The sequence below is a fragment of the Pogoniulus pusillus genome, chromosome 6 (assembly GCF_015220805.1).
Source record: "Pogoniulus pusillus isolate bPogPus1 chromosome 6, bPogPus1.pri, whole genome shotgun sequence".
NCBI lineage: Eukaryota > Metazoa > Chordata > Aves > Piciformes > Lybiidae > Pogoniulus > Pogoniulus pusillus.
In genome coordinates, this window is record NC_087269.1 from 16,498,966 (window position 1) to 16,525,042 (window position 26,077).

Below are 26,077 nucleotides of genomic sequence, written 5' to 3' on the forward strand. Positions count from 1 at the left end.
TCACACCTTCCACACTTTCACCTTGAAGGTGGGATATGACACTCACTTTTTTTTTTTTTTTTTTTCTAGTTATGGAAAACCTCCCTTGATTGCCACTATTTTCCAAAGCTGATGGAGTGGGCAGTTGGCTCAGCACCTTCTTCTTGTCTGCCTGCATTGTGCTATGAACTGTTATTCTCATATATTTTTTATTATCTGATCACCAAAACTTTTTTTTTCTTTTTGGGGGGGGGAGGGGGGGGGGGGAAGAGGGACGAGGGGAGACAGAATAACCTTTATGCACTGAAGTAGATTTGAATATTTCCACTATGCAAGTATTCAGCTGTAAGCCCATATTGGCATACCATGATAGCACACATGTATTGTCACTGAGTGAAAAATCATGGAAGTATCTACATTTCTTGTAATTACTGCACTAGAAATTAATGCACTACTGCAATTCTATTACTTTAGAATTTGAAGGTTTATTTTACTGGCCAAAGCTGTTGCAGCTTTTGGGTTACAGTCTCCTTTCACATCTGTTTTGCTTAGGGGTTAAAGAAAAACACTGTACTCCTTTTTATGGTTGCAGTAGATTTGAAGCAAGAACTTCAACTTTATTTCTGAGAATAGGGAAGAAATTCAAGTAAACAAATATCAAAGATTGCATGAATTAACAAATGAGCTGACTCTCAATCTCCCTGTCAATTATTATTGCATTATTTTCTGGAATTTTGCAGGACGTCTTATTGCTGGAAAACAATTCAAGACTGGTGTGTTATCTACTGTCTCTTCACATACAATCACAAAGTGCAGATTCATATCTACAAGACGAAAGAATTCTATTGCAAATCAAAGCAAAAGAAGTGAGGATTGCAGAAATATATATACTCACTTCAAGAGCATATAATTAAAATATTTTTATAAAGATATACACAAAGAGAAGTCAAAATAGGAGACATTTATATATCACTTCTCCTGGCATTTATTGCTTTTTTGATCTTTTATGTTTTATTGATGCTTCATAGATATTCAGCATTACCTATGAAATTAGAATATATTGTAACTATATTCTGCTGCATAATGTGAATGCACACCAAATTCTAGCTATAACCATCAAACATATTTAATATGTACTGATAATAGCATGGCCTTGCAGGAGAAAAAAAGAAACCAAAAAGGATAGGAGTTGAAGGGAACAAGAAAGGCTTGCAAGGTCTGCAAACACCTCTGTTGGGAGCTGCCTGAAGGAGAGGGGGCATGAGCCCATAGAGGCTTGTACAATCAAGCCTTGGATGTGAGGTCTGAGTATTGGAACTGCAGCAAACCACAGCACTGTGTGTGAAGAAGATCAAAGGAATTTGTCCTTGAGCCTTCTGATAAACAGCTTCTGTGTGACTGCGTCCAGATTAGGAGGGAAATAGGAGGAACATGGAAATTCCAATATTTAGATGCGCTAAATGCTATATCAGTAACCGCAAGTAGGGAAGATTATGCAAATGCCAATATTTAGATGCACCAAATGCTAGTTAACAGTACCACGTTGCATGCTGAGTGCACTCACTTTACTCACCCTAAAAGTATATGCTTTGTAACTTGAAGTCTGATGCTCTCAATAAAGAGTTGGATTGCTTGGATAGCTAGCTCATATTGAGTCATCTCCTTGCTTTCCCATCCCGTCTGCGCACCTCAATCTGAGCTCCACATGATTCTTACACAAGATGTATTTAAACAACATTAAAATTGCCCTCTTTCAATGTTTCACAACTGAGTAAAAACAGGGCTGTTTTTCAGTCAATGCCTATTTTGCTAAAGAATTACAATTTAATTCCAAAGAACAAATTTAAAGACAAGGTGATGCAAAGAATAGTTCAGCCTGGAGAAATCTCAGTACCTGAAGGGGGGCCTACAAGAAGGCTGTAAAGGGATGTTTACAAAGGCCTGTAGTGATTTGATGAGGAGCAAAGGTTTTAAATTAGAGATTAGGATTAAATTGGATGTTAGAAGGAGTTCTTTACCATGAGGGTAGTGAAATGCTGAAACAGATTGCCCAAGATGGTAGTTGAGACCATATCCTCAAAGATATCCAAAGTCAGGCTTGACAGGGCTCTGGGCAACCTGATCTAATGGATACTGTCCCTGCTTACTTCAGGTGGGTTGAACTAGATGACCTCTGAAGGTCACTTCCAACCCAAACCATTCTATGATTCTGTGGTTTCTTTTGCTGCTTTCTAGCATAGAAATCCAGTGTTCTTGAGAGCGATGTTGTCAGGACTCTTTAAGGACTTGTAATCTGACAGTCAACCTGTCCCTTGTTACAATCTTAAACATTGTTAGATTTTTCTATCAAAAATGTTATAAAGCCCCAGAGGGTCATACTGAAATAATTACATGGCATACATACATCCCTAGTGATAAAGAAAATATGCCTCAGGTTGCAGTTAAATGGAAACCTCTTGCACTGGTAGGAAAATGGCAACTTAATAGATCATTTTCACTACTACTTTATGTAAGTGTATGAGGTATCTACTTTTTAATAATTGAGAATACATCTTTGGTAATCTGAATAAAAATTAAACACAAAACTACTTCTGTACCAGGTAGTAGTGTTGCCTATTATTGCAGCTTCAACATATTTATTTTTTCTTATTACAACTTAAATTCTAGAATAGCTACAATGGCTGTAATATGCACTATGAAACGGTTTGCCAGGTCTCTCCTATTAAATTGTAGCTCTTCAATTTCTTTTGAAGCCATATACCACTAACTGCATCCTTTGCAAAGAATAAGGATGAACTTATAGTCAAACAATTGGACTGTGAAACCCATAACCAGTAAACAGAACTGTTTCACCAGAAATGTTTCATCAAAATGTTGAAAACTAAGAAGTTATTTTCTTTTTAATAGGAATTTCTGCCTCATTGATGTATTTGCAAAACATCAATTCTACCATTTCTTGGATAGGACTTTTCCAGTTGGTTGGGTTTTTTTTTTTTCTTTAAAGCACAAAGTTAAAAAACTCATGGCAAAACTCTTAAAATTTAACAAAGCATAATGCTTTTATCCATATATGAATTTTCAATACTTTTCATAGGAATTGTCTATTGTTCTCATTCTATATTCCACAAAGAATAGAAAAGTCTGAATTAATAATAATTTTTTTTTATTTCCTTTTGGCTCTAGTTAGTGTCTACCTCCACAGTGGCTTTGTGCATGGCTTTGGGAAAACTTTTTAATCTCACTCAGTTCTGCCTGGGAAAGTAATAGTTTCTTATGAGTGCTACAGACACTAATTTATTTTCTGAGATATGCTGATATTACAGTAATATCAGCACAGCATACCAGGAATCAGTTGAGAATAATTCTTTAAGAATTCTAGTGACAACTTTTTTTTTTTTTTTCATAAAGCCCTTGGTAAATTTTACTGCTTTCTTCATGCAAACAATTCCATAAGAACACATTGCTCTAAAATAGAAAAAGAAAAAAAACCACCAACACTATATTCACCACCTAATAGTATATTACCTTGCAAATTACTGAGATGGTATTTGAAGATCTGCAAAAGTAATAATTCAGTAGGGGAAAAACCTCAGAAAATAAATTAAGTAGGTTTATACTCTAGTAAGTGTCACTTTAGGGATCATCAGTGTGATTTACATGATTAGTTAACCTATTTCAGTATGAACATTCTGCATGTTTCTGAAGGTAAATGATAGTCTTTTGTTTCTGAAGTCACAGTTCACATATTACAGAAATTGACTAAGTTTAAAGCTCGATCATGAGAGACAGCTCGCAGAAGTTTAGCATGCTTTTACTCCTGGAAAACTACTTCAACTATCTGTGGATTTTGTGAACAACAGATTTAGTGAATTCAGTTTCTGGTAGCAGCCATTGAGTACAAGCCACACCTGTTTATCAGTAGCCCAGTGTTTGAAAAGCTGGAATGCTTCAAACTCTAAATTAAGTACCATAGGATATATTTATTAAATATAACTATATGATATTTCTGTGGAAAGCCAACACAACTGGAAATAATTTGCAACTTTCAAAACTTTAGGATAAGTAACTCAAAGAAAAGTTACATCTACCAGTCTACTTTATGAGCTTGTTGTCAAATAAACCCGAGTGAAGAAAGCAGCAGTCAATTTATCGCCTGTGTTCTAATGGAAGACCACACTTTTTCATCCTGCAAGCACTCTTCCTTTCTGTTCTTACAGGCAACCAAACTTAGCTTCTCATTCTCCACAAATAACCATTCCAAACATACATGACAGTTACTGTATTTAATGGAAGCAGAAAGTTTACTTGGACCGACAAATCTCTAGAACAAAAGCCGCATTTTTAATGTGCATGTTTAATGTCTAACAGGATAACATTCAAAATCATCTAAATTTGCCTTCACTAGATGCTCTCACAAGTCACACAGTAAAAAATGGATGAGTCATGGATCCTAAAGGTATGAAAAGGGAATTATTGTAATTTATTGTCATCTGCATCATATAGCATAGAGTTTCACACAGGCATGCCCATAATCAACCCTTTAACTTCTTAAATTGACTGTTATTTAATAAAAACAAACAAACAAAACCAAAGTCTCCAGATTAAGATATTTGAAGCAGTGAAACATGCACTGTTTACTTTCCCCAAATTTGGGTTGTAAAATATATATAAAATACCTTTTTCTAGCTTCAGATTCCAGCTACCAGAACTTCTTATATATTTATGCCTCTAATGCCAGAAATTCTTGCTCCATGAGAATTCCAATAGATCTACTAAATTGCTTCTCAGTTTTTTTTTTTTTTCCCCTCTTCCATGAATAAAGTAACTAAACATCATTACATTGGCAGGCTTTATATTTCCAGCTCTACACTATGATCCCTTTTGGGATCACTATTTTCTCAGGAATAATTCACACCCATTCTTCCTTTTAGAGTAACAAAACATTAAAAAGAATTGAGCTGCAGAAGTGGGATGCATGTAAGAACTCTCTGATGGCCATCAACCTGGAGAATTACTTTCTTGTTCCTGTTTAACCTTGGACACATATCTTGAGGTTCAAATCCTTAATGCTGTTTAGATTTAGAATCTCAACAAAAGTATATTCTGTTAAGAGTACTTACGGAATATATGTGCGCCTCATCTCCTAAGTACTTATGAGATGAAGATTCTGAACTTCAGACCTAAAATTCAAATTTCAAAGCCATTAGAATTGTTACCTAATACTCCTAAAACCCTAAAACCTATGCCTAAGTGCCAGGTTCTGCACTTTGGCCACAACAACCGCATGCAGCATTACAGGCTGAGGACAGAGGGGCTGGAGAGCAGCCAGGAAGAAAGGGACCTGGGGGTACTAGTAGACAGCTGACTGAACATGAGCCAGCAGTGTGTCCAGGTGACCAAGAAGGCAAATAGCATCCTGGCCTGTATCAGGAATGGTGTGACCAGCAGGACCAGGGAAGTCATTCTGCCCCTATAACTCAGCACTGGTTAGGCTGCACCTTGAGTACTGTGTCCAGTTCTGGGCCCCTCAATTTAAGAAAGCTGCTGAGGTGCATGAACATGTCCAGAGAAGGGTATGAAGGCTGATGAGGGGGCTGGAGCACAGCCCTATGAGGAGAGGCTGAGGGAGCTGGGACTGCTCAGCCTGGAGAGAAGGAGGCTTAGGGGAGACCTTATTGCTCTCTACAACTACCTGAAAGGAGGTTGTAGCCAGGCGGGGGTTGGTCTCTTCTCCCAGCCACTCAGTGGCAGGACAAGAGGACATAGTTTCAAACTGTGCCAGGGAAGGTTTAGGCTGGACATTAGGAAGAAGTTCTTCATAGAAACAGCAACTGGCCATTGGAACAGGATGCCCAGGGAGGTGGTGGAGTCACAATCCCCGGAGATGTTTAAGAGGAGGCTGGATGAGGCACTTAGTGCCATGGTTTAGTTAATTAGAAGGGTTAGGGGATAGGTTGGACTTGATGATCTTGGAGGTCTTTCCAGCCTGGTTAATTCTGTGACATACATCTCTCCTGTGTAAACTGGCTTATCCATAATCTGAGCGGTCCTCTGAAAATGTCTGTGTTTCTTCACTGACTACAGATCACTAAACTCCTATCACCACCACAAGATACACAAACCTTCCCTGACTGCTAAATGAAGTTCAAATAATGTGTCAGTTTGTCAGATATTGTACCAGAGATTTATTGTCCCAGTTCTGCACATTATCAAAGAATGACTGCTGTGATAATAGTTTGTAGTAATAAATCATCAGAGTATTGCCATTAAGAATATTCTGGAGGGAAACATTTTATATTATATTTAGTGTAAATTAGAGCCTTTAAAAAAAAAACCTACTCCGTTAAAACCTTTTAGATAATGCCAATACAATAACATATTCAAAAGGAGTTACAAAAAAAATATTTTAACCCAGAGTGTTTTCAAGTGAAGCCAGGAAAAACTATCAAGCATGAAATACCAAAGACCAGCAATTTTTAAGCTTAATAGATTAAATATGTCTTTATCAGATCTCAAAGAATGTCTCTGGAATTCTCTAGAACAGTAGCTTAATAACATTTCATCATAAAACTAATCAACAATTCATAGTTATTTAGCAGAGAAAGGATTATCACAGATAGAGAGTTTGCTGTTCTGCATCACAGAGATAGGAGGATTTCCTTGAACTGATTCTAGGCAGAGCTTCCAAATCCTTCCTTTCCAATATAATCACCACATTTGTAGGTCTTCTCTGAACCTCTTCCTTCTATTATGGGTCCCAACATGGAAGCTATTATTCCAAGAACAGTTGCTATCTTATTCATACAAAGGTAGTATCCATCTTTCCATTTCTTTTTGGTATTTTTCTGCCTTTATGTGTTGGTCATGTTAGCCTTTTAACTTCAGCATCACTACGATGTTCAAACAGTTTTCTACTCCAGTTCCAAATAATTTTCAAAGTCACTGATTTCCAGCATATCATCTCCCATGTTGTAGTTTGGGCCTGCATTCTTAGTTTCTTGTTTACCATACATTTGGACATAAGAAATTAATGTTGTTTGCTTCCCATGACAAAGAAGTACCATTGATTGTTTTTTTTTTTAATGGAAATCCTATAATTTTGTTCTATTTATTATTCTATATTTACTATAATTTCCTCACAGGAGACCTTTGCTTTAAAAGTAAGAACTATGTCAGAAAACGTTTTTTTCAAATCATAGTTGTTTTGTTTTCTGAAACAGTATAAAGTTGATATGTTATTAAATAGGCTCACAAATTTTGCTAGGAAGGGACCATTTTGTGTATGTTATACAACTGATGACTTTATGTCAAAGCAACCTCCTGAGCAGTTCTTTTTTTCCCCCCATTGCAATTCATAACAAAGCCCAGTGACATTATGTCCCTCAACAGCCTGAGTAACAGGCTGTAACAAATTGTAATAGGAACACTAAATCAATTCAATTTATTTAAACGAGACAAAACCCCTGAAGAGACCTTCATGTATTTGTTTAAATGACAACTTCCAAAGTTAGAATCTAAAATAAGCAGTAGAAAAAAATCCAACAACAGCAACAACAAAAATTTTCCAAGCAAACAAATAAAAACAAACAAACAAACAAACTAGTTAAAAAAACATAGCCATCATGCACATGCTTTATACCCCCTTTGGATAGGGCTGGGGTGATAGGTTGGACTGGATGAGGTTGGAGGACTCTTTTAACCTGGTTATTCTATTTTATTCTATCTAAGGCTTTATTAAAATGGAACTGAAAAAGCAGATCACTGAATGCTGGTGTGGTACTATTTGAATTATGATTAGCACCATTCTTCAGAAAACCTTCACTTTGGATGTGTCTTAATAATACTGACTACACATTAGAATACCATTAAAAACAAGACTTCAGAGTCTTACTTAGAAGTAAGCATGTTTCTATAGACAAATCTATGAGCAAATGCAAATTAACACAGACAGAATCTTCATTTCAGCATAATCAGTTCAGTCTATGCAGGGGGCAAACTCCAAAGGCAAAAAGCATAATAAATCAAACAAAAATATGGCACACTGCTAGAATTTAGATTAAAGCTTGCAGACAGCTATGCTATATATATATGATTGCTGGAGTGAATTTGTAGCAGTGAAACCAGGATAATGACCCTGAGCACCTTTCACAAGAACATCTCTCACTAATGCAGACAAATAATCTCATCGTATTCAATAGTCATTGATAAAGTAATTAGCAGATGCACAAAAAGCAACAACAAAAAAAATCTAGAAGAAAAAAACCTCTGCAACTACAAAACTCTCCCAAAATGGACTATGTTCAAATAATGTATTTTGTAGAACCCACTCTAGAATTCGAAGTCAAGATGAAATAGAAACAGCCTGTTAGATCTATTGGAGGAAGACTTGAATTAACGTTGTACTTTAGCTGGAATGTCTGTGACAGATGGCCCACTAATGTAGTTTGCAAAATAATCTGCATAAAAACAATGCTGGACTCGACAAGGAATCACAAGGACCACTAATTTGCCTGAAGAAGAAATAGTATCACAATACATGAAGCCCTCTGGGGCATGTTGTTAATTATTGCAGGGTCACATTTCAGTGTAAGATTTTGTTCTTGACTCTAGAGCTAATTTACAGACAGTTTGGTGTGTGGTTCTTAAAGCCCAAGGCCAAAGAAATTAGAGCAAAAAAAAAAAATCTGGTGAAGGACGGATCGAGAGTGTCGAATTACTGGAGACCAAACACTAGTTCCAGTTAAGAAAAAGCAGATCTAGTGATCCCAAATCCTAAATTTTAGCCTACTAAAGGGGGTGGGGAGTGGAGAGTCCCATTCATGTTAATGGTAGACTTGTTATTCATTCCTAGCATAAATTCAGCCTGCAGTTTGAAATAAGAATTTCAAACCTTATTACATGATTCAGACAGTTGATTTGAGGTCATGTGTTCCATGCTTCCAATCTATCAAAGTTTTTAGTTAAAGCTAATAGCACTTTGGCTGTGTGGAGAGCAATTACAATTTTCAAGCTGGAAAACATAGCCTATTATTGCTTGACAATAGGATAAGGAGGAGTAATAAATTGAAATAGTCCACACCAGAGACAACTGCTTTGATGATTTCACATTGTGTTGTAATCCTTCAAGACAGTGCTCTTCTCCAAAAGATTTTGCATCCTCATGCCTATAAACTGTACCATACAAAATTACACAGGACATCCCATCTAGGCTGTTTACCACAACAGGATAAGGGGGAAAACTGTGCACAGAGTAAGTGTTCCTATAGTTCATTTCTAATTGTACTTTTGTAAATTCGATTTGATAAAAGCACCATCAAACACCTCCAGATTACCAAGTGTGGTTTTCTTCCAGAAGCTTTTGTGTAAGAATTTCTGATTCACAGTTGTCTTTCAGTAAATCTTTGATCCTTTTGTGCATTTCTCTTGTTACCATGATATCATCAAAAGCAGCCTGCACAAACACAGATCTTTTTAAAATGGAAAACAGAGAACTTGAATTTATTTAAATAATGATCATCACTCAAACTGTTGGCTGATATTCCCCAAGACATCCTTCTCAGTTTATTCTGACTTTCTGTCTGCAAGACAGCACTCAGCTGATACCCTAACAAGCATCATTCACATAGATCTGAATTAGAAATATAGGTCTTGAAATGTTTTTCTTTTCAAGCATAAATTGTGTTAGAAGTGCTGTTGTGTCAAGCTGCTTTGAACCAGTTGAGTCTGACTCCCCTCTGTTGTCAAGAGGACACTTGAATTGATGAAACAACTACACTTTAAAGTGGAACAGAGAGCCAAATTGGCAGCCTACCAAATGGAAAATATGAAGAATATCAACTACTCACATTAATAGTCCAATTACTTCTAACTAATGAAACAAGTTGAAATGCTCTACTTACCATAATCAAGAAGAACAATTCCTAACAGAGTATGTGTCATGACACAGTATCCACAGCCAATCTGGGCAGTGGGAGAGGTTCTAAGACCCAAAAATTCCCTTGGAGTAAATTAGAATCATAGAATCAAGCAGGTTGGAAAAAACCTCCAAGGTCATCCAGTCCAACCTAGCACCTATCCAGTCAACTAGACCATGGCACTAAGTGCCTCATCCAGGCTTTTCTTGAACACCTCCAGAGACGGTGCCTCCACCATCTCCCTGGGCAGCCCATTCCAATGGCAAATCACTCTCTCTGGGAAGAACTTCCTCCTAACATCCAGCCTATACTTCCCCTAGCACAACTTGAGACTGTGTCCCCTTGTTCTATTGCTGGTTGCCTGGGAGAAGAGGCCACCCCCCACCTGGCTACAATGTCCCTTCAGGTAGTTGTAGCCAGCAATGAGGTCACCCCTGAGCCTCCTCTTCTCCAAATTTAAAGCAAATTAAAGCAAACCTCCACCAAATGGCTGGGTTGGAGCTAATGAAAACTCTTTGCAATGGACTGGAGTACAGGGAAAATGGGACAAAAAAGGAGGGAGGGGAGGGGAAAAGGCAGAGAGTGTTAAGAAGTCAAGACACACATATACATATATATCACCACTCCTTGGATCCAGCAACATTTCCACAGGCATAGTCCAAGCCCTTCAGTGGCAGGTGTATATCTTGGCAGGGTCATCTGTGGTAGATGCAACACGTGAAGCTCAAAAGTAGTGGTCCTTTTATATCCTTCCGGTGTGGATGGCAGACACAATCTCTCCAAATCACAAAGAAGCTTGCAGGAGTGAGGTGTGCGCTCAAGTGCAGTGTCTCCACTGGCCTTTCAGTGGCGCCCTTGCAGTGGTTTTAAAGAGGAAATTGTCACCTCCACAGCAAATAACTCTTTCATCTGTTAAGCCACTCTGCCAAACCAGCAGTTCTTCTCCAGAGCTATCAAGGCCATCAAAAACACTGCCCTGTCTATTCAGACCAGGTAATGTCACACCTTGTTTCAGGCAATAAAGACATTATGGGCTATCAGCCCTGCCGCTGCCACATAGCCCAATCCTCTATTATCTCAAACAGTGCATCTCAATATGTCTCTAGTCTATTATTGTACTTCAGAGAGCACCACATCAATAGGTAACACAAAGAGGAAAAAGGAAAGGAACAATATATATATTTTTATAGCTCTTTTTGCAAGACAAAGTGCTGAAGCCTTTTAGAAGAAACAGTCTGTCCAAGTTCTCCTAAATGTTGAGTGCTAGGAGTATCAGCTCTATTTCTTTCACTTTCCTCAAGGACCCTGGCAAATCCTGGTGCACCTAAATAGTAATACAACATGAAAGTTATGATTTCACAGGTTAAGAACTTGGAAAAAGTATAATGTTTTATGCTATTTATAATATCACTAGATGTATTTTTACCCAAATATTTTTACCATAGTATGCCTAATCCTCCCTCAGGATTAGAAACTGATTAGAATGTATTGTAATGAGAGTTCTTAAAAGTTATTGCTAAACTGAATGCAGAAAGAACTTGTCATGGTCATCTTGTGGATCACTTAAAACTAACATTCAGCAAACAACAATATAGAATCGTAGAATTAACCAGGTTGGAAGAGACCTCTAAGATCATCCAGTCCAATCTACCACCCAGCCCTATCCAGTCAACCAGACCATGGCACTAAGTTCCTCATCCAGGCTTTTCTTGAACACCTCCAGGGATGGTGCCTCCACCTCCCTGGGCAGCCCATTCCAACGGCAAATCACTTTCTCTGTGAAGAACTTCCTCCAAACATCCAGCCTATACCTCCCTTGGCACAACTTGAAACTGCATCCCCTTGTTCTGTTGCTGACTGTCTGGGAGAAGATACCAACCCCCACCTGACTACAACCTCCCTTCAAGCAGTTGTAGACAGCAATGAGGTCACCCCTGAGCCTTCTCTTCTCCAGGCTAAACAACCTCAGCTCCCTCAACCTCTCCTCATAGGGTTTGTGTTCCAGGCCATTGGCTCTCCTGGCCTCCTGAGCACACTGCTAGTTCATGTTCAGTCAGCTGTCAACCAGTACCCCCAGGTCCCTTTCTTCCTGGCTGCTCTCCAGCCACTCAGTCCCCAGCCTGTAGCACTGCTTGGGGTTGTTGTGGCCAAAGTGCAGAACCCTGCACTTGGCCTTGTTCAGTCTCATCCCATTGGCCTCTGCCCACCCATCCAGCCTGCCCAGGTCCCTCTGCAGGGCTCTCCTACCCTCCAACAGATCAACACCTGCTCCTAGCTTGGTGTCATCTGCAAACTTACTGATGATGGACTTAATCCCCTCATCCAGATCATCAATAAAGATATTGAACAGGACTGGGCCCAGCACTGATCCCTGGGGGCACCACTAGTCACTGGTTGCCAACTGGATATGGCTTCATTCACCACCACCACTCTCTGGGCCCAGTCCTCCAGCCAGTTCTTGACCCATATCAGAGTGAATCTGTCCAAGCCATGAGCTGCCAGCTTTGCCAGGAGCTTGTGGCAGACTCTGTCAAAGGCTTTGCTGAAGTCCAGGTAGACTACATCCACAGCCTTCCCCACATTCACCAGGCAGGTAACCTGATCATAACAGGAGATCAGGTTGATCAGGCAGGATCTGCCCTTCCTAAACTCATGCTGGCTGGGCCTAAACCCTTGGCCATCCTTTAGGTGCTTTTTGATGGCACTCAAGATGAACTGTTCCATACCCTTGTCTGGCACTGAGGTCAGGCTGACAGGTCTGTGCCCTTAACAAAGATTTTTATTGATAGACAGTATATGGTTTGGCAAGTGGGGTGCTGTCTATATGAAGAAGTTAAGCACTGACTACTAGATAATGATAGTAATCACTGTTAAAATAAGGAAAAGGGTTGCTAAGGATGGAGAAATATGCATTTCTAATTGGAAGTTGGGGAAAAAATCCAAAACTCTGGAGAAGTTAATCCCTTATGAAACTTATGAAAAAAGAAGACTGGAAGGCTTGTAGGTGTATTTATAAATTCCCAAATAGACCCAGGAGGCAGCTGACTTGAAAATTTGGCAACCTTTCACACTTAAAAGTTCTTGCTTGTTAAAATAGTTAGTGGCAGACATGAAGAGTTAAGCAAGAGGAGAATGATCCTGAAATTGAGAAGAAATTTACCCTTGATGTAAAGTTTTGTGCATTACCTCTGGAGTTCCTTCCATGCCCTTGAGATGCCAAGCTAATACGGTCTTGGGTCCCAAAGGTGGTGTATCCCCAGAGCTTGAGCATTGTGCAAAATATAAATTCTTGCAGACAATTCTAAGAGGCCACTCCTCATTCCTCTCTTTAATGCAGGAACATAAGAACATCTGTATTCCCCAATCTGTGACCCCAAAATCTATAAGAACTGATTTCTGGTACCCAGAAATAATTCAGCATTATTCTACTGTGTTGGCTCATAATTTCATAAAATAGCCTGAGATTCAGTCTTTGCTCAGTCCTTGCTAAGCAAATTTTTTGGCCTTCTGAACACTGAGGACTGAGTGGCTGGAGAGCAGCCAGGAGGAAAGGGACCTGGGGGTACTGATAGATAGTAAGCTGAAGATGAGCCAGCAGTGTGCCCAGGTGGCCAAGAGAGCCAATGGCATCCTGGCCTGCATCAGGAACAGTGTGGCCAGTAGGACAAGGGAGGTTATTCTTCCCCTGTACTCAGCACTGGTCAGGCCACACCTTGAGTACTGTGTCCAGTTCTGGGCCCCTCAATTCAAGAAAGATGTTGAGGTGCTGGAGCATGTCCAGAGAAGGGCAACAAAGCTGGTGAGGGGCCTGGAACACAAATCCTATGAGGAGAGGTTGAGGGAACTGGGCCTGTTTAGCCTGGAGAAGAGGAGGCTCAGGGGTGATCTTATTACTGTCTACAACTACCTGAAGGGGCATTGTAGCCAGGTGGGGGTTGGCCTCTTCTCCCAGGTAACCAGCAATAAAACAAGGGGACAGAGTCTCAAGTTGTGCCAGGGTAGGTATAGGCTGGATGTTAGGAAGAAGTTCTTGCCAGAGAGAGTGATTTCCCATTGGAATGGGCTGCCCAGGGAGGTGGTGGAGGCACCGTCCCTGGGGGTCTTCAAGAAAAGACTGGATGAGGCACTTAGTGCCATGGTCTAGTTGACTGGCTAGGGCTGGGTGCTTGGTTGGACTGGATGATCTTGGAGGTCTCTTCCAACCTGGTTGATTCTATGATTCTATGATTCAGATTTTAACATGATCATTAGCTCCTGACTGTAAATTTGGAGCTTCATCAGGGAAGGTACACCTCACCAGCGAGATAAGAGCAGAAAAAGTGTGAAATCCATCAGGGCTTCTGCCAGAGAACATATTAAGTTAGTGGAACCTTCTGTTATCCCTACAGCCTAGGTAGAGAGCCAACAGCCTTACTGCCAACTACATCTTCGCAGCTGAGGAAAGACCTGCTGCAAAACCTTCTCTGGCACTGGATTTTTGCTACAGCCCTGCTACAGCCCAAACTTCTTCCCATAGCTCCTCTGTACTCAGCAAGACCCCTTTTTCCAGTTTTCCTCTGAAAACCAGTTATATGAAACAGCACTCCTTTCATCCTGGTCCTCAAAAAACAGCAAGAGGTAGGTAATATCCACAGCCTTGCCCTCATCCCACGGTTGAGCCATCTTGTGATAAAAAGAAACCAAGTTCATCAGACAGGACCTGCCCTTCATAAAACCGTGCTGACTGAGCCCAATCTCCTGGCTGTTCTCTGTGTGTCTTGTAATGGTGCTTGAGATGGCCTGCTTCACAACCTTCCCTGGTACCAAGGTCAGACTGACAGGTCTATAGCTTCCTGGATTCTCCTTTCTTCCTTTCACGTAGATAGGTGTAACATTTGCTTATCTTATTAAAAGGCTACTTACTGCTAACACATGAGAGCTGAGAAAAGCTTATAAGCACTCCAAAACTTCTTGAGTGCTTTATACACAGCAAAGAGTTTAGATCCAGCTTGTCACTAACAATGTTACTGTTTCGGTAGTTTACTCAACATATCTTTTCAAGGTCATTGAACAAGCTCTGCATTTTCTCTTCTTCTGCAATTAGTATAAACGGTTAATAGTTTCAGTCAAAAGTCCAGAGTAAAATTGCAATCCATTCTGCTTCTCCTGTCTTATCCGACAATATTCAGAGCAGCTCTGAATACAGGTATTACAGTTAAATGCCTGAAGTTAGGCAGTGTAAATACTCGCTTTAGTATATGAGGCAAAGGTAGTATATAAGCACACCACACTTGCTGTTTATCCTTTGTTGTTCATCTATTTAAAAACTATAGTTCACAGAGCAAGAACTTAACATGCACGTGATGCCACACATTTCACAAACACTCCAAGTCAGTATCCAAACAATCAAGTGTCTGGAAGCCACTCATCCCTATAGTCTTTATTTGCCAAATAGATGTTTTTGTTAAACCACACTTAATCACATGAATTGCAATAAAACAACCCTTAGAAGGGAAAAAAAGTTTACTTTAACGAGATTTATTTTATTTAGAAATAAATTTTATTTGCCTTGGTTACTCTGACTGGACAATCAGTATCTGGAGACAGAGTGAACTAGGAAATAAAATTGTATTAGACAATCTACAGTTCTGTTGCAAAATATGAAACTCAAGATAAATTTCAGAAAACAACTTCTTAATAATTATTTCCCTGTATTTGTGCAATACAAAAGAAAAAAAATTAAACCCTCAAATACCCCGAATGCTAACATCTGCAGATTGAAAGTGCCTTTAAATATGTAGTGAAGTACTGAATATAATAAAACATGAAGAAGAAAAAAAATTAAATCCTCAAATACCCTGAATGCTAACATCTGCAGATCTAAATTGTCTTTAAATATGTAATGAAGCACAGACTATAATAAAACATGAAGAAGAAAAAAAATTACCAACAAATTTGCCATGCCAGACACACCTCTATTAAAACACACTACTTATTGCAAACTATTATAAAGCAGTTACAAAATACACATCATGACTCAGGTGAACACTTGAATTCAAGAGAATCTTACAAATACATTCAGACATTGCACTTGTAGAAATCTCATCTACACACACAGGTTGCTAGCATCAGTGAACCATGTAAGAGCATTCTCAGGAAGGAAAAATAGCATTAAAAATGCCTTAAAATAAAGGACAAATCCTCTGTGACATACTCAATAAAGCAAAAAAGTAATTTCTCCCCAGTTATAGAAAGTATTTGGAAAAATGTCATTCTTTGTCTATGGTGACAAATAGGTTCTTGCTAGCTAGGAGAGAAAAGGAATAAAATGAAACAAGGACGTTCAACAGGAACAGAAAACGTCTTTTTTTTTATATATATGTTAACAACTCTACCTTTTTTCAGAATATCCTTCTGAAGATGTGTTATTGAGAACATGAACTTTTTTGGGTATTTCATGTATATATATATATAATGGTAAGGGGGTATATTTTTCACATTCTGCAAGCATGTAGTAAACTTCGTGATGATGTAAACCAGTAGTAAATAGAGAAAATTCAATACAAATAGTCATAAAATCATAGAATCAACCAGGTTGGAAGAGACCTCCAAGATCATCCAGGCCAACCTATCCCCCAGCCCTAGCCAGTCAACTAGACCATGGCACTAAGTGCCTCATCCAGGCTTCTCTTGAACACCTCCAGGGACAGTGCCTCCACCACTTCCCTGGGCAGCCCATTCCAATGCCAATCACTCTCTCTGGCAAAAACTTCCTCCTAACATCCAGTCTATACTTTCCCCGGCACAACTTGAGACTGTGTCCCCTTGTTCTGTTGCTGGTTGCCTGGGAGAAGAGGCCACCCCCCACCTGGCTACAATGTCCCTTCAGGTAGTTGTAGACAGCAATGAGGTTCCCCCTGAGCCTCCTCTTCTCCAGGCTAAACAACCCCAGCTCTCTCAGCCTCTCCTCATAGGGTTTATGTTCCAGGCCCCTCACCAGCTTTGTCGCTCTTGTCCAGCTGTACATTCAAAAACCTCTATGAAATGCAATGGTTAAGCAGCAATTCTTTTGTTCAATAGACCACTATTTTTTTATCTAGGTAAAAGCACAGATTTACTATTCCTTACTGTATGCAAAGATCCACTGTATGCTTAGAAAGAGGCTTTACCCAAGCATGTTAATAGATGCATTGAACTAAATAATAAACAGCTAGGAATATAGCATCTAGAAATAGATTAGTTGGGAAATTTGATGAATTACTATTGCTTTTAGTCACACAAGAGCATCACCAAACCCATTTTCACCCAAGAAGACTGTTTCCAGGCAAAATAAATGGAATACAGGAGTCCCTTCTAAAGAAGGAAGGTATTGCTGACAAAAGAAACTAAAAACACACACCACAAAAAGCACTTTGATATTTTGGCAGAATAGGAAAGAAAACAATTGGTAGCCTCATCTGTAACTAATGCAACCATGATAGATGCCAGTTGCTCTACCAAACTACAACTGACTTTTCTAGTATTCAAACAACTATCTTAGAATCATAGAATCAACCCAGTTGGAAGAGACCTCCAAGATCATCCAGTCCAACCTATCACCCAGCCCTAACCAATCAACTAGACCATGGCACTAAGTGCCTCATCCAGTCTTTTCTTGAAGACCCCCAGGGACGGTGCCTCCATCACCTCCCTGGGCAGCCCATTCCAATGGGAAATCACTCTCTCTGGGAAGAACTTCTTCCTAATATCCAGCCTATACCTACCCTGGCACAACTTGAGACTGTGTCCCCTTGTTCTGTTGCTGATTGTCTGGGAGAAGAGGCCACCCCCCACCTGGCTACAATGCCCCTTCAGGTAGTTGTAGACAGTAATAAGATCACCCCTGAGCCTCCTCTTCTCCAGGCTAAACAGGCCCAGCTCCCTCAACCTCTCCTCATAGGATTTGTGCTCCAGGCCCCTCACCAGCTTTGTTGCCCTTCTCTGGACATGTTCCATCACCTCAACATCTCTCTTGAATTGAGGGGCCCAGAACTGGACACAGTACTCAAGGTGTGGGCTGACCAGTGCTGAGTACAGGGGAAGAATAACCTCCCTTGTCTTGGAACTTATGCAGTTCATATCCCTTGACATGGCTACTGTTTCTATCAATAAAATTCAGTAAAGCACCATTATCAGCATTCAAACATTATCTTAGGCTTGTTAAGTGAGGGAAGGTGTTTCTTAATGAAAAAAAAATGGCATGGCAAAGAAGAATGATTTTTATCCTTTGAGACCTCAGGCAGACCCCAAGACATCTAGAAATTCTGTGCATCAGAGGTATCAAGTTGCATAATATATCTGATAAATAATTTTATTACCTAAACCTGCACTATCTTCCCTTTTCCCCCCTCCCAATAATTTTTCATCTTACAGATTACTTCCCACATAAGGCATATCTAAGATTATTTTTCTTCATCTTAGGCTTATGCTCTCCAAAACTATTGTATTATTAATGCATAAATTAATAAGAGTTAGGCACTTGCATACAATTTTTAACTATATCTTTAAATATTTTCTTTCCCTGGATATACTACTGAAAAGCTGCTTTAAGGGGCCTGTGAACTGAAATAACCTCACAGAGATTCAGGCACTTACTGCAGGTATTGTCTCTGAAATGGAAACCAATAATGTCAGGCTCTGCAGCAATTTTAAACGGAGAATATAATACCTCTCTTGTGATTTTCCATCTAATAGATGGCAAGGTTGTTATAGTTCAGGTTTTAGAAATAATACAAGATTTTATGCTAAGGAGAAGATGATAAACTGTCCCTTACTTTAGAAGATAAAAAGAATAACTTCAGAATACACTTCATACTTCCACCAGATGAGAAATACACCATTGAATTCTAACCAGCATAGTGGGAAAAAAATAACAGTATTAACTAAACCACATGATGATGAGAAGGCATTTTATGAATCTGCATAAATGTACCTAAATTTGATTGCTTCAGATGGAGAACTTTGAAAGATGCCTGCTGAAAAGCAGAACAAATTTCACAAGTCCTGTCTGAAAAATCACAGGACTGTTTTAAATGTATAAAAGAAAACACCATAAAGTGACACAGGAGCAGAAGCAGGCTGTGAAACATCCTTTAGCTGTGGGACATTAATTGCTCACAGGTAAAACTGAGAAATCACAGAATCACAAAACTTTAGAGGTTGGAAGGGACCTCCAGAGATCGAGTCAAACCTCCCTGCCAAAGCAGGATCCCCTAATGTAGTTTGCAGTGGAATGCATCCAAGCAGGTTTTGAAAGTCTCCAGAGAAGGAGACTCTGCAACCTCTCTGGGGAGCCTGTTCCAGTGCTCTGTCACCCTCACTGTAAAGAAATTTCTTCTCAAGTTGAGGAGACTTCTATGTTCAAGTTTGTATCCATTGCTCCTTGTCTTATTGCTGCTGACCAGTGAAAAGAGATTGGCCCCATACACTTGACACCCACCCCTCGGATATTTGTATACATTGGTCGGATCACAGGATGTCAGGGGTTGGAAGGGACCCAAGGAGATTGTCAAGTCCAAGCCCCCTGCCGGAGCAGGACAATACTATCGAACACAGATCACAGAGGAACACATCCAGACAGGCCTTGAAAGTCTCCAGAAAAGGAGAGTCCACAACCTCCCTAGGGAGCCTGTTCCAGTGCTCTGCAACCCTTACAGTAAGGAAGTTCCCCCTTGTGTTGAGGCGGAACCTCTTTTGTGGCAACTTACACCCATTGCTCCTTGTCCTATCACAGGGAGCAAGTGAGCAGAGCCTGTCCCCCCCCTTCCTGGCCAGCCTTCAGATACTTATGAACATTTATCAAATCCCCTCTAAGTCTTCTTTTCTCCAGAGTAAAAAGCCCCAGGTCCTTCAGCCTCTCCTCGTAAGCCATGTCCTCCTGTCCCCTAATCATCCTCATAGCCCTCTGCTGGACCCTCTTCAGCAGATCCCTGTCCCTCTTAAACTGAGGGGCCCAAAACTGAATGAAGTATTGAAGATGAAGTCTCACCAGGGCAGAATAGAGGGGCAGTAGAACCTCCCTTGATCTGCTGGACACACTCCTAATACACCCCAGGATCCCCCTGGCCTTCTTGGCCACAAGAGCACATTGCTGTGCCATGGTTAACTTGTTATCCACCAGAATCTCCAGGTGCCTCTCCACAGGACTGCTTTCCAGCAGATCACTTCCCAGCCTGTACTGGTGGAGTTTGTTATTCCTCCTCAGATTCAGGACTCTGCACTTGTCCTTGTTGAACTTCATCTGATCCTCTGTGCCCAGCTCTCCAGTCTGTTCAGGTCTCTCTGGATAGCCGCACAGCCTTCAGCTGTATCAGCCAAGCCTCCCAGTTTGGGAGCAAACTTGCTGAGCAGACACTCCGTGCCCTCATCAGTGTCATTGATGAAGATGTTGAACAGGACTGGCCCCAGCACTGATCCCTTGATCCCTGAGGGACACCACTAGTCACAGCTCTCCAGCTGGACCTGGCACCACTGATCTCCACCCTCCGAACTCTATCTTGCAACCGGTTCCTAGCCCACCTCACTGTCTGCTCTTTCATCCCACACTTCCTCATCTTGCTTTCAGTCTCCTCTCAGTCTTCTCTGCTCCAGACTAAACAATTAAAAATAAACTTTACAATTAAATATAAGCATGACTGAGAAATAGAATTACCATTAAGAGATGCTAGAGTACCTGAAAAGACACTGATTGTTTTTTGTTCAGGCAGCCTCGATTCCTTTCTGATTGTTACTAGGGGAAATCAGTCATGCTTTCATGGAAACCAGTGAACAAACTTTGATAACCTAAGAAAACCCAACAAACCAACACAACAAAATAGTCCACCCCTTCAAACACCACCACCACATAAGAGCCCTCAACAACAGAAAAAAACAGATGACCACACAAACCCCCAACTTAACAGCAAAACCCAAACCCTTGAACTTATTGCGACCGAAACAAGATATTTGTTCCAATACTCTACAGTAGGCAACTGACAGCTGCTTTCATCTCACAAAATCTGTTCTGATCAAATCCAATCTAAACCCACCCCTTTCTAACACTGGTCTTTACTATTTATGGGGTCTTTAATACAAAATCCTTTTGAAACACTGGTTTGTGAAAAGCTGTCCCTGGAACATATGAAAATTTTGGAAGAATTGGTAGAATTCATGCAAGTCTGGAAAACTCATTTATTTCTGAGAAAATAAAGTGTCTCAAAAATTAAGATCAGGATAACTAAACAGAGCTTGTAGGCTGCTAAAATGAATATTCTTTTTTACCCCTAGAATAATATTCACACACAGTATCAAACAGAAAAAAAAAGCAATCAAATATCTGAGAATATATTTCTGTATCTTGCAGACAGTAGAAAATGAAACAAGCAGATAATGAAATTATCATGCTAATCATTGAAGGACAGCTATAGGCACAAGTCTCTTAGAAAATGTCATGTATTCATTACTTTTAACCAAAAGAAACGCTTTGGACCCTTGATAACAAACTGGGAAATGCACTTTAATAATAAGATAATGGTTGTCAAAGCTTTGCATTATGAGAAACAGACCACAAAATTAAGAAAAAAGGGCATTTTATAGAGCTGGCCTTGAACCTACAGTATCAAACAGCCTGTGGAAGACAGTCTTAGCCGAGACAATGGCATTGATCCAATGAAAGTCATCAGAAGGCATAGGCCTGAAGTTACTAAGCCTGTGATATTGGTCCACTGATGCAGTACCATCCACTTAACAAAGCAAGTACTACAGGGTGGTGTAATCAAGTACCCAATCACAAGGTTTGAGAAAAACCTGAGCTTAGATTTGTTCAAAATCCACATACAGATGCTGTACAGTTTCCTCAGGCATCATCTGCTTCAGTCTCACTCTACACACTGCCATCTGCTACATTAAAGGCATTCTATGCTCTTTTGGGTAAAATGGGTAAATTATTTCAGTGCTTGTTTGCTGGGAAGATTTGCAAGATTTTAAGCAAAACATACAATGACTAGAATTAGTAGAATGGGAACTTCAGTCTCCACCTGCTGTAATTCTGCAGGATGTTAGAGGGGAAGCGTGGGTGAAAAATGCAACAATTGTGAAGATGCCAAGAATTTCACAGCAATATTCTGCACAACAGGCAACCTATTATACCTGACCTGATTGTCAGCATATATAAATGTTGCCAAGGCAGGGCACAGGAATAAAATCAAGACTGATTTGTGCAGATACTTTCTCATAAACTTTAGGAGACTAAGTATGTTCTGGGCACCTGACTGTTTTGTAGGAGCTAAGCATCGTCCAAGTTGTTGAAGCACTGAAACAAGCAAAATAAGACACTGGCACTTGTTAGTACAGTACCTCTTGCTAATGATAACTTTATTCTGATCCTTAAGTTTCACTTGGTTAGGGAGTAACAAAGCAAGCACATACTGAGATGTTGGAAGTATGATTGATGAAATCAGTCAATGCTTTAAATAAGCTCACATGAACTAACAGGCAGTTACAGTAACAACCACAGAAGTACAGAATGTTTTGAATGGCTCATGGATTTTGAGGACAGCATATAAATTATTCTAAGAGTGGATGCAATTTTACAACACGATTGAGGATCAGACAGAAAACAGCAAATAAGCATGCAACAGGTCATATCAGACTAACACTGGTATGCAGTAACAGATGTAAGGACTAACTATAACCTGAATTACAAGGCTTATCATCTTCCACAACATCTTGGCTCCTCTACTTCCACAACATATTCTGCCCTCCATTTTCAACCTTCCATCTGCACTGGGGCTTTACTTTTCAGAAAGCTTGCTTTCCCCACGAACCCTAAGTGTTCTGAAATAGATTTCTTCTAGATTAAGAATAGACCCTCCATTTCCTCATGTCCTTTCCATAGTACCTGTCAAACGCTCAGCTACTTAAGCATCTGTATCTCTCATCTAGTCCAAGAGACAGATGGTATGAAAATAAGAGCACAGGGGAAGTTGAACGGGGACATAAACACCAGGGACAAGCCATGAGATAAAGAATGTAGCTGAATTTTAACATTTATTCCGCTGGGGTGATCCAGTTCTAATCTGTGCTAAAGTTTCTTTTAAGGAAATATAAATAAGCTGTGTACAGAACTTCTTGTACAAGAAATCAAGGTTGTCCTGTGGAAAACAGTCTCAATGCTTCAACAGTTTTATTTGGCAGAAGGTAAATGACACAGGGCAAAATAATCCATTAACATACTTCTGGTACGTTTTTATCTTCTGTATCCACTCCTCACCAAAAAAAGTTAACACTTAGAATCATAGAATCAACCAGGTTGGAAGAGACCTCCAAGATCATCCAGTCCAACCTAGCACCCAGCCCTAGCCAGTCAACTAGACCATGGCACTAAGTGCCTCATCCAGTCTTCTCTTGAACACCTCCAGGGACGGTGCCTCCACCACCTCCCTGGGCAGCCCATTCCAATGGCAAATCACTCTCTCTGTGAAGAACTTCCTCCTAACATCCAGCCTAAACTTCCCCAGGCACAACTTGAGACTGTGTCCCTTTGTTCTGCTGCTGGTTGCCTGGCAGAAGAGACCAAACCCCACCTGGCTACAAGGTACCTTCAGGTAGTTGTAGACAGCAATGAGGTCACTCCTGAGCCTCCTCTTCTCCAGGCTAAACACCCCCAGCTCCCTCAGCCTCTCCTCATAGGGTTTGTGTTCCAGGCCCCTCACCAGCTTTGTCGCCCTTCTCTGGACACATTCCAGCACTTCAACATCTCTCTTGAATTGAGGGGCCCAGAACTGGACACAGTACTCAGGGTGTGGCCTGGCCAGTGTTGAGTACAGGGGAAGAATAACCTCCCTTGTCCTACTGGTCACACTGTTCCTGATGCAGGCCAGGATGCCATTGGCTCTCCTGGCCATCTGGGCACACTGCTGGCTCATCTTCAGCTACTATCTATCAGTAACCCCAGGTCCCTTTCTTCCTGGCTGCTCTCCAGCCACTCTGTCCCCAGCCTGTAGCACTGCTTGGGGTTGTTGTGACCAAAGTGCAGAGCTCTGCAGTTAGCCTTATTAAATCTCATCCCATTAGCCTCTGCTCACCATCCAGCCTGTCCAGGTCCCTCTGCAGGGCTCTCCTACCTTCCAACAGATCAAGACCTGCTCCTAGCAGATGTTTATATGTGTGTCACACATAAAATACATACAAGTTGTCTGTGTGTGCATTACTCCCTTTTCTTCAAAAGCAGAAACTTGCTGCTATGGGAACAGTACATTTTGTATCTGGAAAAGCAAATTTGCAATCAGTAATTTAAGTAAAACAAGCCTTAAACATAAGGCATTTCACCCAAATGACACTAACAGTTTGCCCATTAACAGTAGATTGTCAGTTGCATTTTATCAGCTTTAAGGTCCCACACAGGTATAATAATCATGACAGGCTGATCATGCAGTTTTCCTTAGCTATATGTCATTAATGCAGTTAGCTGCATAGTTAGTTACTGGACTTCCTTTACAGTGAGACACAGGCTCCTTTAGATACATTATGTTTGCTTCAGTTGTCTGATATACATAGGTGGGATAAATTACTCCCTGGGATGCCTCTCTATGTCTCTGAGTAGAAAAGGTATTCTGATCCAAGTATGTGAGTAGTAGAAAGCAAGACAAGGTCATTCTGAGTATTCCTTGGAATCCATCTTCACTAAGCACTGTCATTAACAGTGCATTTTTGGTATTGTAATAAATGACATTTTTTTAAAGCTAAACATTTATTCTCCACTCTCAATATACATTGTAAGCTTTCCCTCATATTCCTAGATAATTCCTCAAAAAATATTGTCACAAAGTTTCCTTAAAGCCATTTTATTTTTTATTAGAGCAAGTGAGCTGGAATGTCAGTTATATGTTTTTGCTATGGCTATTCCAAGTACAGTTTGCTTTATTACAAAAGAATAAAAATCTACATTAAGATGTTCCTCTTCCCTTCATGCATTCTGCTGGCAAGAGATTATCATGAACTTTAGAGATTATTAACTTGGGCTTCAGTAGTAGCAATAGCACAGAAATATGAATTCCAGTGAAAAAGTTGTTTTTCCCTCAGCATTCATGATCTACACTTTCATGGTCATTACCTTTTTAATTTCACTCAAAATTGGAAGAAAAAATAGGAATTAAAATAATGGTTCTGTGAAGCACTTTGGCAGTCAAGCTGCAGCATACACACAAGAATATGAGGGTAAGTGAGAGAGACAGGACAAGGTCATCTGAGTTAAGCTAAAGCAGAACTTGATTTAACAGATCCCATCATTGTTAGAAAATAGCAACAACTGTAAAGAACTTGCTCACTCTCTTTATTTATATATATAGACATGCAAAGACTGAAGAGAAAGATATAAGTGGATATTTTTAAATGACAATATCAAGTATGTATAGTAATGAAAAATTAGCATCAAATTGTTGTAGGCTTTAAACTAAAAATCAACTTTTGGCACTTACCCTGAAGTTAAATTTCTGAGTAACATTGGTGTTGAAGAGCAGATGATTACTGTACTTTCTGTCAGTCATGTGGGTAGTAATTGTAAAAAATGGGTAGGTTCTGGGAAGGAACACCAGAAACTTGAATTGTCAATCAAAACTTAACAATTCATACCCATTTTTCTAGTTTCCTATATTGCTGTCATCTTGAAGAATAAATTTACTGAAAACCCAAAGGTAAATTAAGGAAATAAAAACTGTATGTGTAGTAGTACCTAAATAACTTCTTATGTAACTGAACAAACAGGTACACTACATGATTTTAGTTTAAATACTTCAATCAGGATCTTTTAGGGGTATATATATATATTTTTTAATATCACAATTCATGTATAGGACTATGTGGTTGTCAAGGCTACACAGTATATGGTATTATTTACTGTAAAATGCAGTATTTTAAGCTGCTTACAGGAATAGAAGTAATTAGTTTGCTAGTAAATGTAAGAAGTATTTGTGCCTCATAATTTAAAATTTTTAGATTGACAAGAAAAGATGTTGAAAGCAAAGCAAATTCCATGATGTCACAGAGAAGGCGAGAACAGAAAATAGCAACCTACAAACCAAGTTCACTTTCTTTACTCTTTCAACTCTATTCAGAAAGGATCTTGCTTTCCTTTAAAGAAATCCACAATAATTTCTGACAGGAACTCAGCATCTTTAATATTAAAACCA

The 26,077-nt window shown here is 39.9% G+C and overlaps 1 long non-coding RNA gene across 1 annotated transcript in view; it reads right to left on the reverse strand.

The window, feature by feature from the left end:
• The window catches only part of LOC135176053 (uncharacterized), an 83,305-nt gene that overhangs the window by 37,974 nt on the left and 19,254 nt on the right, over positions 1-26,077 (reverse strand). The window contains exon 2 of the long non-coding RNA XR_010302545.1: positions 5,100-5,159. This is a non-coding gene — a long non-coding RNA (uncharacterized LOC135176053). The remainder of the gene's footprint in view (positions 1-5,099; positions 5,160-26,077) is intronic.